Raw genomic sequence first — 14478 nt, 5'->3', positions numbered from 1 at the left:
AGTGAGCACCCACCTGGTTTTGCTGACCCTCGCAATAATGTTGAATCCTCATGTGTAATGTTGCCCCAATATTTGGGCATGCTGTTGTTGTGGTTGTTGTTATTATTTCATAGAGCTGTTGTGAGACTTAAATGAGATGCCGTATATTAGGTGTATGACACAGTGCTTGGCGTTTAAGAGATTTTGGTCTTTCTTTCCCTTCCCATACTACTATTAGCTAATTTTGAAGATGGGGACCTTCTGGGATCTTCTGGGCAATTCGATTTAAGTGGGACAGAATTTGGGGCAGTGGATGTGGGGGAGGGATAGCAGTGTCGCTTATAGGGAAAGTGAAAAGACATTAAACATCACGTAGAACAGCAAGTGTTTTACTGTCAGGACTTCTCTACCCTCTTAAATATTATTGAGGGCCCCAAAGAGCTTCTATGTATGTGAAGTTTATTGAGAAATTTTAAAAATATTCCTTTATTATTTCCTTTAAAATAACAATAATAAACCATTACACAGTAACATAAGTAACACATTTTTATGAAAAATGTATTTCCCCAAAAGAAAAAACTTAGTGAGAAGAGTGGTATTGTTTTAAATTTTTGTAAATTTCTTTAATGTCTAGTTTAATAGAAGACAGCTGGATTCCCATATCTGTTTCTGCATTCATTCTTTTGTGCTATTTTATATTGGTGAAATAAACGAAGAAAATCCAGGTTTATACAGATTTGTTGAAAAAGGAAGAAGTATTTAAATAGCCTTTCAGATAATTGTGGATATTCTTCTTTGAAACTAAACCAAAACTCAATGAGTGGTAGTTTCTTAAAGGTTACTTACATGATGGAATCTGGAACATATCAATGAAGTTTTCATGCTCTGTTACACTAAAATTCATTGTTGTCTTGATATTTTAAATGGGTCTTTTAACTGTGCATGACTTTGTAACATCGACCATTGGTCATTTGAAAAAATATTGGTTCACTGAGTTACACAGAACTTCTAAATGTTGACATATTTCATCATATACTCTCAAGAAAGTTATGTTCATTATTAATCACCACTGATCTCATCAGATGAGTCTTTAGTACTAGGAAACTGTCAGGATTATGGTGGTTGATACAAAATTTTCACAATTCTAATTTTCATTCAAAAACTTGAATTTTATAACTGGCAACAAATACTGTCAATTGTTTTCCTTGAAGTGACAGGCTAACTTTGTTCATTTTTAAGAAAATATCTGCCAAATACCCAGGATGGAATAGCCATAGTTTGTCACTTGCTCTTTCAAGTGAAAATAGTATTCCACAAAACAAGCAGATAGTTCACCTTCCAACTCAAATGATGGAATAAATGCTTTTCCTTGAGACAGCCACGGTACTTTGGTATGCAGCAGAAGTGCTTTATTTGTACGTTCCTTATTGTCACACAAAATATGAAAAAGACGTGTACTCAAGGGTTTAGATTTAATAAAATTAATAATTTTTAGAGCTTTATCAAGGACATTCTCATGCAAAACTAGCATTTTCTTTTTACCGTGTAGCAGTAAAATATACAGTGACTACTAGTATAGTTTGGTACTATTACCTTGCTTAGTGCTAAGATGTCAGCAGTTTTACCCACCACTGCTTGTGTGCCATCATGACAAATGTCAAACTGTGAAAAACGCAAATAGCATCTTAGTATTATTATGGAAATAGTTTTGACCTCAAGGACCCTCAGAAAGGGTCCCTCGAGGGGGTCTGTGGACCACATTTCGAGAACCACTGTTTTAAACTTTTACAAAGGGCCAGCCCTCCTTGGACAAAAAATAAAGCTGCTAGCACATTTGGGAGGTGAGCCAAGGTCTTTTTCACACAGGGCAATTTGCCTTACATTTTGGACCCAAGATGGACTTTTTATTTCTTTGCAGAACTGAAGGCATCTGGCTTGGGAGTATGATTATTCTCCACTCACCTTTAAACTGCCTCAGCTATTACTAAGTCTCTGGCAGTGATATGTTGATTATGTGAATTTAAAGCCCATAGGAGCCAGAAGAATGACAGATCAAATTCCCTTAAATGAGAAATAAAATCCAGGAGCCTGGCAGTGGGACATACGGCTCTCACTCCAGCTGACCTTTGGTGTCACTTGGGTAGAATGACTGCTTCTGGGCCAGATGGCAACGTGGCTTAAACGGAAATGTCTCAACCTGTTTCCTAGCATTAATCGTGCACATTGATACCCCTTCATTGTGCAGTCCATAATTCTCCATCGCCAACCTCATTTAGATTTTTTTTGAGGCAAAGCCGAATTCTAACAGGCCTCCTTGAATCCAAGCAATTTCAAAAGGTCTAATTTCTTTTAAGTCTCCAAACCCAAACCTTTTTATATCCAATCACTATTACAGGCTTACAGACACTGAGTCTTTTGTCAATGGAATTTAACTCTAGCAACTTTTAAGAGCAATGAGATTGAAGAACAGTCTCTATGCCCTAAAGGAGGTGGGTGAATGGAAGCCCATTTAAATTTTGTTTAAAAGCACTAAATAAGAATCAGTTTGTAAAGGCAGCTTTTCAAGCATAGCAAGATAGCTTTTTAAACCTGATGGGGATAATGGAAGGTCAATACCCTTTATTTTATCAACAATTTCACTAAATAATATTTATTAAGGGCTTTCAGGTCAGGCTTCTCAGCTATAAACAAGCAAATACTGTAAGCAGACCTATTAGAAGTGCTGAAACGGAGCAGCTCCTGGCTGTGGGATGTCTAGACTAGAAGTTAACATCACTTGTCCACAGTGAAGCATGCTTTCATGACTCAAAAGCGGAACTTAGAATTTATTTCTAAAATAATTCGAAGTACACCCAATGAGCAACAAAAGCAAATTTAGTCAACTGGGAAAGAGAGCTGGCTTTTTTCACCCAGGGTCATGTGTAAGGACAACATTCTGTCATATGAGAAATGTCTCAGTTTAGACAGAAAAACACTGGTTCCAGGAAAGAAAAGAAAATAAGTTATATTTGACACTTTTCCCCCTTTGTATTCATGGACTTTGAATTATATACACATCACCTAGAAAAATACTTAACCCTCATAAAAAGCCTGGCAAACAAGTAATTGTAAAAGAGGGAGCAGAAATCCATACTTTTGTAAGAACCACTTTGACTTACTTAAAAAATACAGCTTTTTTTAAGCCAATAAAATTCCGAATTATCTAAATTTAAATCAACATGTAATGGGAAGCCTGGTTTGAGAGAATAAAGTATGTTGGCCTTAGAGTTTAGGTGTGTTTGGAGACTCCATGAGATGGGCCCATTAGGAATTTATTTGCATGAGGGATGAAGTTGCTTCCTGGGAGTGAATGAATTCTAAGAGAGGATAGCATTGCCATAATACTGAAAAGTTTCAAGAACTAGGGGAGGATATCAGAGGTGAGTGGCATTGTATATTCAAATTTAAACCAGCTACCATGAGCTTGCACTGCCTGAGTCCTTGGCAGGGGGCAATAATTAAGAGCAAGTAAAAACTAAAAAGGGCAATTTCAGAAAAATCTCTTTAACACCTCCGGAAGTGTTAAGTCTGAAGTGCTTTTTAGTCTATGTAATAAAGTGAAAGAAAAGAGGGCAAGGATTCCCTTGATCTTGGACTTAGCAGTACCTCCAGTGAATATTGTTTCTTTGATGGCGTAGCAGTGACTTTGGGCGTTGGTGGGTACTGGTGCTTTTGGTGACTATCTGGGCATTATTGTTTTATTGTATTTTCACCATTGATGTAGTCAAGAATCAACAGCCCAATAAACCAGACCAGAGAAAAGGAAACCAACATAATTTCCTGTCACCATGTAAAATAATAATGGAACTGGGAATGGTTTTCTGTTCCTATGTTAAATGATTCTGAGAAGAAGCAAACTTAACTGTTCCAGGAAATATTTTTTCCTGAAAGATAAAATCATGAGCCAACTAAAAGAGTTTACGTAACAAGAATAACATGTTTCCCATTAATACATCAGTAGTCTCACCTCCCTGTGCTTACTGACTTATAGCTGTCATATAATAAAATTTGCCCAATTCACCTTACAAGACCTGCCCTAAAACCACCTAGAGCACTCCCTGATACCCTAACCTGCTATCCTTCTTCCGAGATACTATTTAGACGCTGTTAAGGCAGTGTTCTCCTATAGTGCATTAAGTCTAAACTTTCTTTGATTGATCAGTGTTTTTTTTTTTTTCTGGTGTTTGCTAGAGATACTTAACAGTTGATACAGACAAAAGAGTGAATGTCTGCACATTTGGGAGAGAACCCTTGAGGTGTAGAGGAGCCACAGTTATGGGAGAGGGTGGAACCAAGTGAATATGGTTTGTTGCTATTTTTGTGGCCTTGTTTCTACTTGCAGGAAGGTGAGACCTGGGGAAATTTGGCCTAAATACCTATAAACATTTAGACAAGGACAGCAAATGTCTAGCCCTGTGAAATGATTATGTTCACTACTTTTTACATGATTCTTCCTTGATAAGATAAATATAGTGCTCCCTTCCTCCAGACAAAGATGGTTTTAAATTCATCGTATAATGGCAAAATCTTAAAGGTGTGTGTATGTATGCATATATATGTACATACACACACATATACATATATGTGCACACATATATAACATGCATATACCATTGAGAGATTTAAGGCAGTTTACAAAAGTGCAACAAGATAAAAATAAATAAGGCAGTATCTGAAGGTAGTGCTCTGTGCTGGGAGCTTATCCTTTTGCCTACTGCTGTGCTCCCCTTCCCCATTCCCATCAGTGTTTTTTGCCAGTTAAAGGCCACTTTCTCTTACGGCACACGCAGATCAGGCTTAGCAACCTCAACGCTGGAGCTCTTTCCCACCCTTTCCAAACTATGCCTGACCCCCTCACCAGAGTGGTGGTATGGGGAAAAGGAGAGGAGAAGAAAGCCCTCAGAGATTAAAGCTACACAGGATGGGGAGGCATCTGACCTCACCTTCACGTCCTGGGCTAGAATAGGGTATGCCAACCTCGATCCTACAGATGTTGATGGTGGATTACCAGCCACTGAGAGTTCTGGATCCTCAGGTGGCCTTGATGTTCAAAGATTAATTCCTGTAAATCTCATTTTCCAGCAGGTGAGCAAAGGCAGACTTTAAGGGCTATGAATGAGATGTGTCCTGGTGAAGAATTTGAAGATAACGAAGAAGGACAATATGACTGTAAAGGAAGTAAACTGTTGAGAAAAAAGAAAGAAAAAAACTCCTGAATATTTTGGGAAGACTTTAAGGTAAACATCATAGGTAAAAAGGATGATTCAGTTCATTTCTGTGACAAATGTGATTTGCTCGTTAAATCTATGGGTGAATGATTCTGTGCAAGCATCCTTTTTGCTATGACTGTGCTAATTTATATGAAAAAAAAATGGAAATAAGATGTGTAGCGTAAGGCTGTAGTATTCCTGTGCTGTGAATTGAGCATACATGAGGTTATATTTTCATGTGTAGCACTGTCCAAGGTTGCAAGAGAACGTATTTGTCTTAGAGAGACTTACAAGCTCATATTAATCACTGTCATAAGAGAGTTGAAAAACTTGTTACCTGTGCTCCACTGGAAAAAGTTCATCCTTTTACTGCCTTGCCAAACACTGAAACCCCTTAAATGCAGCTGGCCAAGGACCATAAGAGGCATATTCCACCAGAGCAGGACACCTTGATGTCACCACCTCCCATGCAGCATGAGCCATACAAGCACTATAATCAGCCACATGAGGGTCTTTGTGCTTCTCCAGTACAATTGTCTCCACCTCCATCTCCTTCAGTCCATCGGGAAACCATTAGTATTGCAACAAGTGAATATAGAAATTTAATAATCATCCTTATTCAGGATGACTCTAATTCTGGTGCTAAGCAACCATCATTTCCTGCTTTAGCACCCGCTCACCATCACATCGAATATCAAATTCAACCATCGATATTGCACTATTACTCTATTACGCTTCCAGAGCAACATGCACCACCCCCATCTCCTTCACCAGCAGTGAACCATCCAATGTCATGTTCTGCCCAGGACTCAGGCACTCCTCACTTGGTGTGTAGCTAAGTGCCACCTCCACCCATGACTTCTAATCCATAACCAGTAGCTTCTTCCCCTGGTTATATTATTGTTCAGGTGCCACCTTATATTAATCCTCCTCCTCCAGGATCTCCTCTTTCTTAAAATGGTGGTCCACCTGTAAGTAAATTCCCTTTTAGCAATCATAATCCTAAGTCTTTATCCTAGTTCACTGAAGAGCAATAAACTCTGAGCTCTCCATTTACACAACCAGATGAATCAAGTGTATGATCTAAATCAAAAGGACTTTTACCTTCTCCACCAATGGAAAGGTGCACTTCCTGGGTCACGTCATTTAGATCAGACAAGGTACAGACTATAGTAACAAAGATAATAGTGTTTTAAACTGAAGAGCTGATGAGGAAAAAACCCTTTAAATGTAGTCAATCTTTTAATTAAACTTTGTTTTAGTAAGGAAAAGCACTTCTTACAGAGATAGCTATAAAACACTTAGGATCTTGTCTCTTAAACTGTTTTACCTTGACTTTAGGATCTATTTCAAGTTCTATACTGTAGTGTAGATAAATGACTCAGTTGAACACAGCCAATTTACCACAGCCCTTAGTGTGGTAAATTGACCCAGAGCTGACCTTTGCAATATGAGTTCCTGAAATAAATTTGCATTGTTTCACTTTTCAAAAGTATTGTTTTTGTTTAGAGTTTGTGTGTGTGTATGTGTGTCTGTGTGTGTGTGTATTGTGTGTGTGAGAGAGAGAGAGAGAGAGAGAGAGAGAGAGAGAAGAGAAAGAGAGATAGTTTGTTAACTTGTGTAAAAGGATTAAATTTCAATATGGTTGTAAAAATGCTATTTTTATGTGAATTTAAGCACAGTCACATACCGCTTTTTAAAAATCATGTTGTGCCACTAATTTCCCAAAGTACAATAAAAAGCCTAGAAATAAAAATCTAGAATATACTATAAGGCAGACAGCTAAATGGTAGAGAATTATTTCACATTTTAGGCACTGAAAATTTGAGGTATAATAAGTATATAATACGTTTCACTTGGATGCCTTTTCATTTTTAGGCAGCTCCAGAAGCACCAAACTACATCGGAATTCCGTACTGTGTTAGATTTATGTTCGTAATGTTAAAAGGCATTACTAAATCATTTGGAAAGATATGGCCAAAGTAATTGACTCTGTAGGCGCCAAGCTGGTGGAGATGCTGTTACAATGCTTGTTAATACTATTTTTTTCACAATGGTTGGAATCACATAATGCACTATACTTATCAGTCTTTAGTAACATTATATTACAGCACTGTTTAAATGGTGTCATTTAGATGAAATGTGTGCTACTGTGCTCATTGTCTTAAACTAAATATTTTGGGCTGAATAGACTTTATTATAGTTCCTTATTTCATGGTAGAGTTTGGTCCTTTTCTTATGGTTTCTTGCTGATTGGCTTTTAAACTACAATTTAAATGCCATGAAGGAATTTGAATAATGTGTTAATCATAGACATTCTTATAGTCATAAACTTGCATTTGCTTGGGTTTCATTATTGTGGGATAAGCGGTTTTCCTCTCCCTTGAAATAAAACTATTAATTCTTTCCTATTTTATTGGTAAAAGATTCTAAACTTGGAACATTTTAGCATGAAGTTAACAGCAAAGGCTACCAGATGACTTTGTATTAGAGAAAAGTAATGACTAAATTATATAAATTTCACTGCTTTATAAGGAACCTTTAGAATCAGCTTTTGCATTATAGGGACTTGCTATGTTCTTGCTAAGATGATCACTTACACTTTATACTGAATTCATATGTATGAATTGAGATATTATATATCAATTGGGATATTACATTCTTGAGATATATATCATTTGAATAAACCCTAGTAAAGTTTTTCCTCCCCTAGTAGTAGTATGTGGATTATTAGATAGTTTGTAGTATATGAATTTAGAACATACTTCTTTTTGGCAAAGGATGAACTGATTGCTAATTTATTATTTTATCCTGTTGGATACAGGCGAAACAAATTCTTATTTTGGCTGATCAAATGCCAAGACATCTCTGAGCTTAGAGCTGAAGTTAGAAATAATATAAATGGCCATTTTAACCTTGACCAGCCTGAAATAACGAATACATTTTTTAAAAAAGTAAGTGATTTTTCACACCTAGAAATTTGAGAGTCCAGTGTTAATGCAATATTTCTGGTGAGAAAGCCTAGTTATTAGAAGCACAGAGTGCAATGGTGTGAAATGATGGTAAATGCTTCTATCATATTATTATAGGTACTTGGAGTGGTACAAACTTGATTCCCTTTTTTGCCCAAGTTTAGGAGCTGTTAAAATATTACTGTTAATATATAATATCATTTTTTGCTTCCTAGAATAAGAGTCAAATTCACTTTAAGCCTTCTCAATTATCTCTGAAGAGCTCTCTTGCTTTTATTGAAATTCACTAGGGTTGAATGTGGTATGAAACCACTTAGACATTGTATTGTACAAAAAAAATCAGTATCATGATAAAATTTCACATGTTTAAAAGGTATACTTACTTTAAAAAATGATTTATTTTCAGTTAGGTTTAGGAAATATGTTATACAGCAGAGCAGACCAGGTGAATATGTTATAGTATTCAAAAAATTTTAAATGGCATTAGGAGTAAACTCATCCAGTTATTGTTTGAATGGCTATGCTGGGTAGAAAGTTAACAAAATTAGTGTTAATGTTTCTTTAAGGAAAAAAAATAACACGAACTCTGCCTTATATCAGAAAAGGCATCGAAGCTATAATAGACATGTCTAAATTCAATGTATGTACAGTGCATTTTATTACCCTGAAGATTGCTGAAGTAGCATTTTAATTCTTAAAAAAATTTTAAAATGGATGCATAAATACTAGAAAATAATATTTATAAGAAATAAAAATAAATAACAGTGAAAGGGATAATGAAGGCAGAATAAATAGTAAAATCAAACCCAAGTTAAAGTTGGAACCAAAACAGTTTGAACCAGAAAGTCCTGCACCATTGTTAATGATGGATGAAATGTGGTTAAAGCAAAGAAGCAAGATAAAAACATGCACATTTCACAGAGAGCATAAGCCTGATATTGAGCTTAGTTCTTTTGTGGGTGCTCATAAAATGGCCACTGTGTAATATAGGGTGGCGATTCCTGCTTCTGATGGCATGAGAGAATCTCCTGAAGAGTCGGCTAAAAATAACAGCCTTTGCCTTATTCCCACAAGATTCTGATTCAATAATTTTGGGGGATGGGAGAGGCTTAGTAATCTGCCCTTTAAGTAATATCCTAGGTGATTTGGAAGCAGCTGCTTGAGAAATTTCACTGGTCACCCAGTTTCCATTCTTGGCGGTCTACCATCCTTTCTCATACACAGCAATCAAGGTAATCATTTGAGAATGGAAATCGGCCCTCAAATGGTTTTGCATTGCACTTCTGGTCCAATTCCTTTTTCATGCCAGTATATGATTAGTCTCCTGGTGAATTTTCCAAACTCGTGACCTACCATTCTTTCTTCACTCCTTCTATTCTAGCCATATAGCCTTTTCTTTGATCCTCAGACAACCAAGGTCGTTCCTGCTTCTGCATTTTGCACTTGCTCTGTTTTCTGCCTGGACCATCTTCTCACAGATAGTTATATGGCTGGTTCTCTCACTTTGTGTCTCTGTTCAAATGCCTTCCTTGCTACTCTGTGGAAAATAGCACCACCCCTACCATCCCTCTGTGTCTCCTAACCCTGCTTTATTTTTCTTTATGGCACCAGTACTACCTGTTGTATAACTTGCTGCTTTCTTATTTTTGTTTCTTCCATGAGAGTGTCATTTTCAAGAGAGGTGGGTCTTTGTACTGGTCCATCAAAGAATGACAATGAGTGATAAGTAATTATGAAACGATTTTGTTTCTTACTGTTTGCTGCTGCTTCTTTTTATGTTTTCCTTTACCCCAGGTGAAAATTTGGGCCATCTGATGACTTTTCTCTATACTGTTAGATGATAGAAAGCCCTGTTGTTAGTAATTTAAATGTCTAGTCCGATGCGATAGTCAAACTTTGGAATGAATTTAAGGGTAAGGCCTTTCCTCACTTCTCCAGCTGTGGCTGATGGAAAACTAGCAGTTGGGGGAGAACACTGTGGTCAATTTCTTGCCTTACCCACTTTTGCTTTTATTTTTTCTCCCCTGTTTTACTAAGTGGAGGTCTTGATCCTCCAGATTTGGAGTACAAGGGATTGGCGGAGGAGTGGTGAGGGAATAGGAATGGTCTTACTTCATTGGTATGATAAGAAACTGGATTAGTGCTCTTTGGGCCTGACTACGAGTTTTAAGTATTGATTCTTTTACAGGCACTTTCATTGTTGGTAAGAATTCCTCTCATTTCTCCAAATCTCTCTGTGTAGTTCCCTTGGTGAAGATGAATTTCCCTCTTTTCCACTTAGTTCCTTATTTATTCTTCAGTCCCTGAGAATCTGACAATACCTACAGCTTCTCTCTACTGAGTCTGATGTTCATCCCTCTAGCTGGTCCTCTGGGACAGGAACTAAGATGACCTCCTCACTGGCTCTCTCTAGTGAGGGGCAATATCTGGCCCATGAGAAACATTTCATTTTCCCTAATAAACTCTGGCTGTGCTGGCCAACTCCAGTGTTATCAGTTTCCTCTCCTCCTCAGCTGTTAGAGTCAGCTTGTATTCTGCAGCTTAGATTTTCCAGACAAGAGGCTATAGTGTCACTAATGCTCCAGAGAGCACATATTTAGCCCTCTCAATGGACTATTAAAGTGCCCCTCTCCTGAGAAGTGAAATGGGAGGCATCTTTCATCCCTTCTTCCAAGTAGGAGGTGGTGGTGGGACTCACATCAAAGCAAAATCCAGTGCCAGGCTATGTTCTGAATGGTAAGTGTCCATGCCATACTGTTTGTTAAATATTTTAATTATTACTCTGGATCCAACTATTTTTGATTTTCAAGTGGCTCAGGAACCACTATGGAAAATATAATCATCTTGGATGTGTCTACGAAAACGAAGGGGAAGAAGTGGGTTATTAAATAGGTAATTCGGAAAAAAATGCTTCAGGTAGTGGAATTTTCTTGCAAAGTTTTATCTGAATCATTCCGAAAAGTGTCAGAATTTGGCACAACTCATAACAGTTCCAAGTACATTATGCTGAATAAAATAATACATTTTTTCTTTGACAAAATAATCAGTAGATATGCTTCATTTTCAACAGGAAAAATTCAGTTATATTTTAAGCACCTTTCAAGGTCAGACCTAGGTAAAAATGTGATTTAGATGGAGTTCATATATGATTGGGAAGAAGTGGGGATACAGAATCCTTTTTACTTTGCTGAATGAAATTAGTTTTTAAAAATCATAAGTCATCACATAATAGGAAAGAGATGGATTGCTTATTCCATTGACCATCGCTAGCTGTTTAACTTTTAAGTTTTTCCTGATATTTGGCTTGGACTTTCTGTTTGATTTATGTGTGTGGGAGACTGATTGCAAATTTTTCCTTAGTTCTTCACCTCTTCCAGTGTATACATCCCTTCAGTGTATCTTCAGAGTTCCTCTTATCAAAAAGTGGAGTTTGTTTTCACACCCCTTTGAATATGGGCTGGCCTTGTGATTTGCTTTGACCAACAGAATGTGGTAGAAGTGTCGATGTGCCAGTTCTGAGCCTAGAAGCCTTGTGTTCTCTCTCTCTCTCTCTCTCTCTCTCTCTCTCTCTCTCTCTCTCTGAACTCAGCCACTGTGAGAACAAACTTGGCCTACCTTGCTGGAAGATGAAAGAACACACTGAAGAGAGCTCATTATTCCTATCCAGAGCCATCTTAGGACCAGTCTAAAGTCAGACAATCTCAAAACATGTGAGAGTGCCTAGCCAAGATTAGCTCCAACCTGCATCTGACAGCTGGCCCCATGCTGGAGTTCATCTGAGACCAGACTAATCACTCAGGTTAACTGTAGTTTTGTGAGCAATAATATAAATGCTTATTGCTTTAAGTCATTGAGTTTTTGGGATGCTTTGTTACACAGTGGTAGCTAACTCATACAAGCCAGTTTTACCCTCACTTTCCCCCTGTAGTCAAAGAATCACATACTGTCCAGTTTTACAATTAAAATTTACTCTAAAGTATTTTTTAAAACATGAATTACAAATATCTAATGTTAACATGGGGAGAATTCACCTTTGAAAGAGTTTAATACACTAAATATTTTCTTTAGGTTTTGTCATCTGCACATATTCATTTCCCAGTTTCCTCACTAATATCCAAGTTATAAGGATGATTAACCTTCAATATAATGCATAGTAACCTTGAACAAATTGTGGAGAATTTAGCTTAAGTAGACGTTATATATGCAGCTGGCATTTCCTAGAGTCTTGGTGAGCAAATTACTGAAGACTATATGCATAGTCTTGCACTTATCAGCATAAAACCTCATTCCAGATGTTCTCTTCTGAATTGTTGTCTTGGGATCTCTAAGTTTGTGAAGCCATTTGTGCAACAGCTGAGCTATGGTGGCTTTTGCTCTTACCTTGAAGATTTAGCTTTGTGCTTTACAACAGACAGATCTGTATTCAGGGAGCATATAGAGCCATAGCCACTATGGTGCATCTTCTTTATCTTTGCACCTAAGGAGGCTCAAGTGCACCTAAGATGGGCTACATTGGAGGAAAACCATCCTTTTAACCCAATCCTTTCGTGGTTCCCAACAATCTGCAACGGCTTTCTAAATCAATGCCCTAAAACTTTCTTTTCCCCGTTTAGTCCAACCTTCCCATTCCTCTCTCTGTTATGTTCTAATCACACATGAGCAAGCTATTAGCCCGTCGGCTCTGCATAAGTCCAGATGTCTGTCACCTAGACTGACATCACTTTGTATACCACTTGGCTGCATTTTAGACAGTGAGGAGGCAGCTGGGTAAACATCTGTTTTAGGGACAGATGTCTGCATAATCTTAAGTTTTCAGTTTAGAATATACTTAATGTAATTAAAAATACTCTTATTTTTTATAGTTCTTTTTCTTTTCTTTATTAAATTTATTGGGATAATACAATTATATAATTTTCAGGTGTACATCATAATTTGACATCTGTATATTCTATTGTATGTTTACCACCCAAAATCCAGTTTCCTTCAGCTACCATATATTTGATCCCCTTTACCCACTTCACCCTCCCCCTATCCTCTTATATTTGACCCCTTTTACCCCATCTCCCTAACCCTCCTTCCCACCCCCTACCCTCTGGTAACCACTAGTCAATTGTCCACGTCCATGAGTCTCTGTCCTGCCCATTTGTTACTTTTAGGTTTATACCCCACATATAAGTAATATTATGTGATTTTCAACTTTTTCTGTCTGGCTTATTTTGCTTAGCATGATTATCTCAAGATCCATCCATGTTGTCACAAATGGCAGTATTTCATCTCTTCTCATGGCTGAGTGATATTTCATCGTATGTATGTACCACAGCTTCTTTATCCAATCATCTATTGTAGGACACGTTGGTTGCTTCCATGTCCTGGCCACTGTGAATAATGCTGCTATGAACATCGGTGTGCAGATATCTTTTTGGATATGGGTTTTCAAGTCTTTGGGGTAAATACCCAGTAGAGGGTTTGCTGGATCATATGGTAGATCAATTCTTAGTTTCTTGAGGAACCTCCATACTGTTTTCCATAGTGGCTGCACCAATTTGCAGTCCCACCAGCAGTGTATGAGGGTTCCTTTTTCTCCACATCCTCTCCAACGTTTGTTATTACTCGTCCTGTTGAGTATAGCTATTCTAACAGGTGTGAAATGGTATCTCATTGTGGTTTTGATTTGCATTTCCCTAATAGCTAGCGATGTTGAGTATCTTTTCATATATTCGTTGACCAGTTATATGTCCTCTAGGGAGAAGTGTCTCTTCAGGTCTTCTGCCTATTTTTGATTGGATCATATTTTGTTGTTGTTATTGGGTCATATGAATTCTTTGTATATTTTGGATATTAGGCCCTTATTGGAGGTGTTGCTTGCAAATATATTTTCCCATTCGGATGATTGTCTCTTTACCTCATTGACAGTTTCTTTTGCTGAGCAGAAACTTTTTAGTTTGAATACATCAATTATTTAGATTCTTAATGCGGTATCTACATGGTCGCTTAAAACTGAAAACATTAATTTATTCCACACTTTGCCTATGTTTCACTGCAGTCAACATACCTGGTTCTTTCTTTAGGGCACAGATAGAACATATCCACAAGCCTGTGTATATTTTTAGGGGAGAAGGAACAAAGTAGTAGCCAACTCCAGAACAGATGCTTTGAGACAGAACATCTACCTCAGTCAGTATAATTACCATTAGATGTGATTTATCACAGATAAATAATTACTAAATCCTTTCCTATTCTCTTTTTTTTCTTTCCCAGTGCTGTTTTTTTTTGGAAAG

At 37.3% G+C, this 14478-nt stretch overlaps 1 pseudogene; it reads left to right on the top strand.

The window, feature by feature from the left end:
• The first annotated feature begins 2432 nt into the window (after positions 1-2432).
• LOC120594282 (E3 ubiquitin-protein ligase Hakai-like) lies at positions 2433-6310 on the top strand (annotated as a pseudogene).
• Positions 6311-14478: the final 8168 nt, after the last annotated feature.

Source organism: Pteropus medius, unplaced genomic scaffold, assembly GCF_902729225.1.
Source record: "Pteropus medius unplaced genomic scaffold, Ma_sr-lr_union100, whole genome shotgun sequence".
NCBI lineage: Eukaryota > Metazoa > Chordata > Mammalia > Chiroptera > Pteropodidae > Pteropus > Pteropus medius.
Note: the sequence above shows the minus strand (reverse complement) of the source record. Positions and strands in the feature narration are given on the sequence as shown.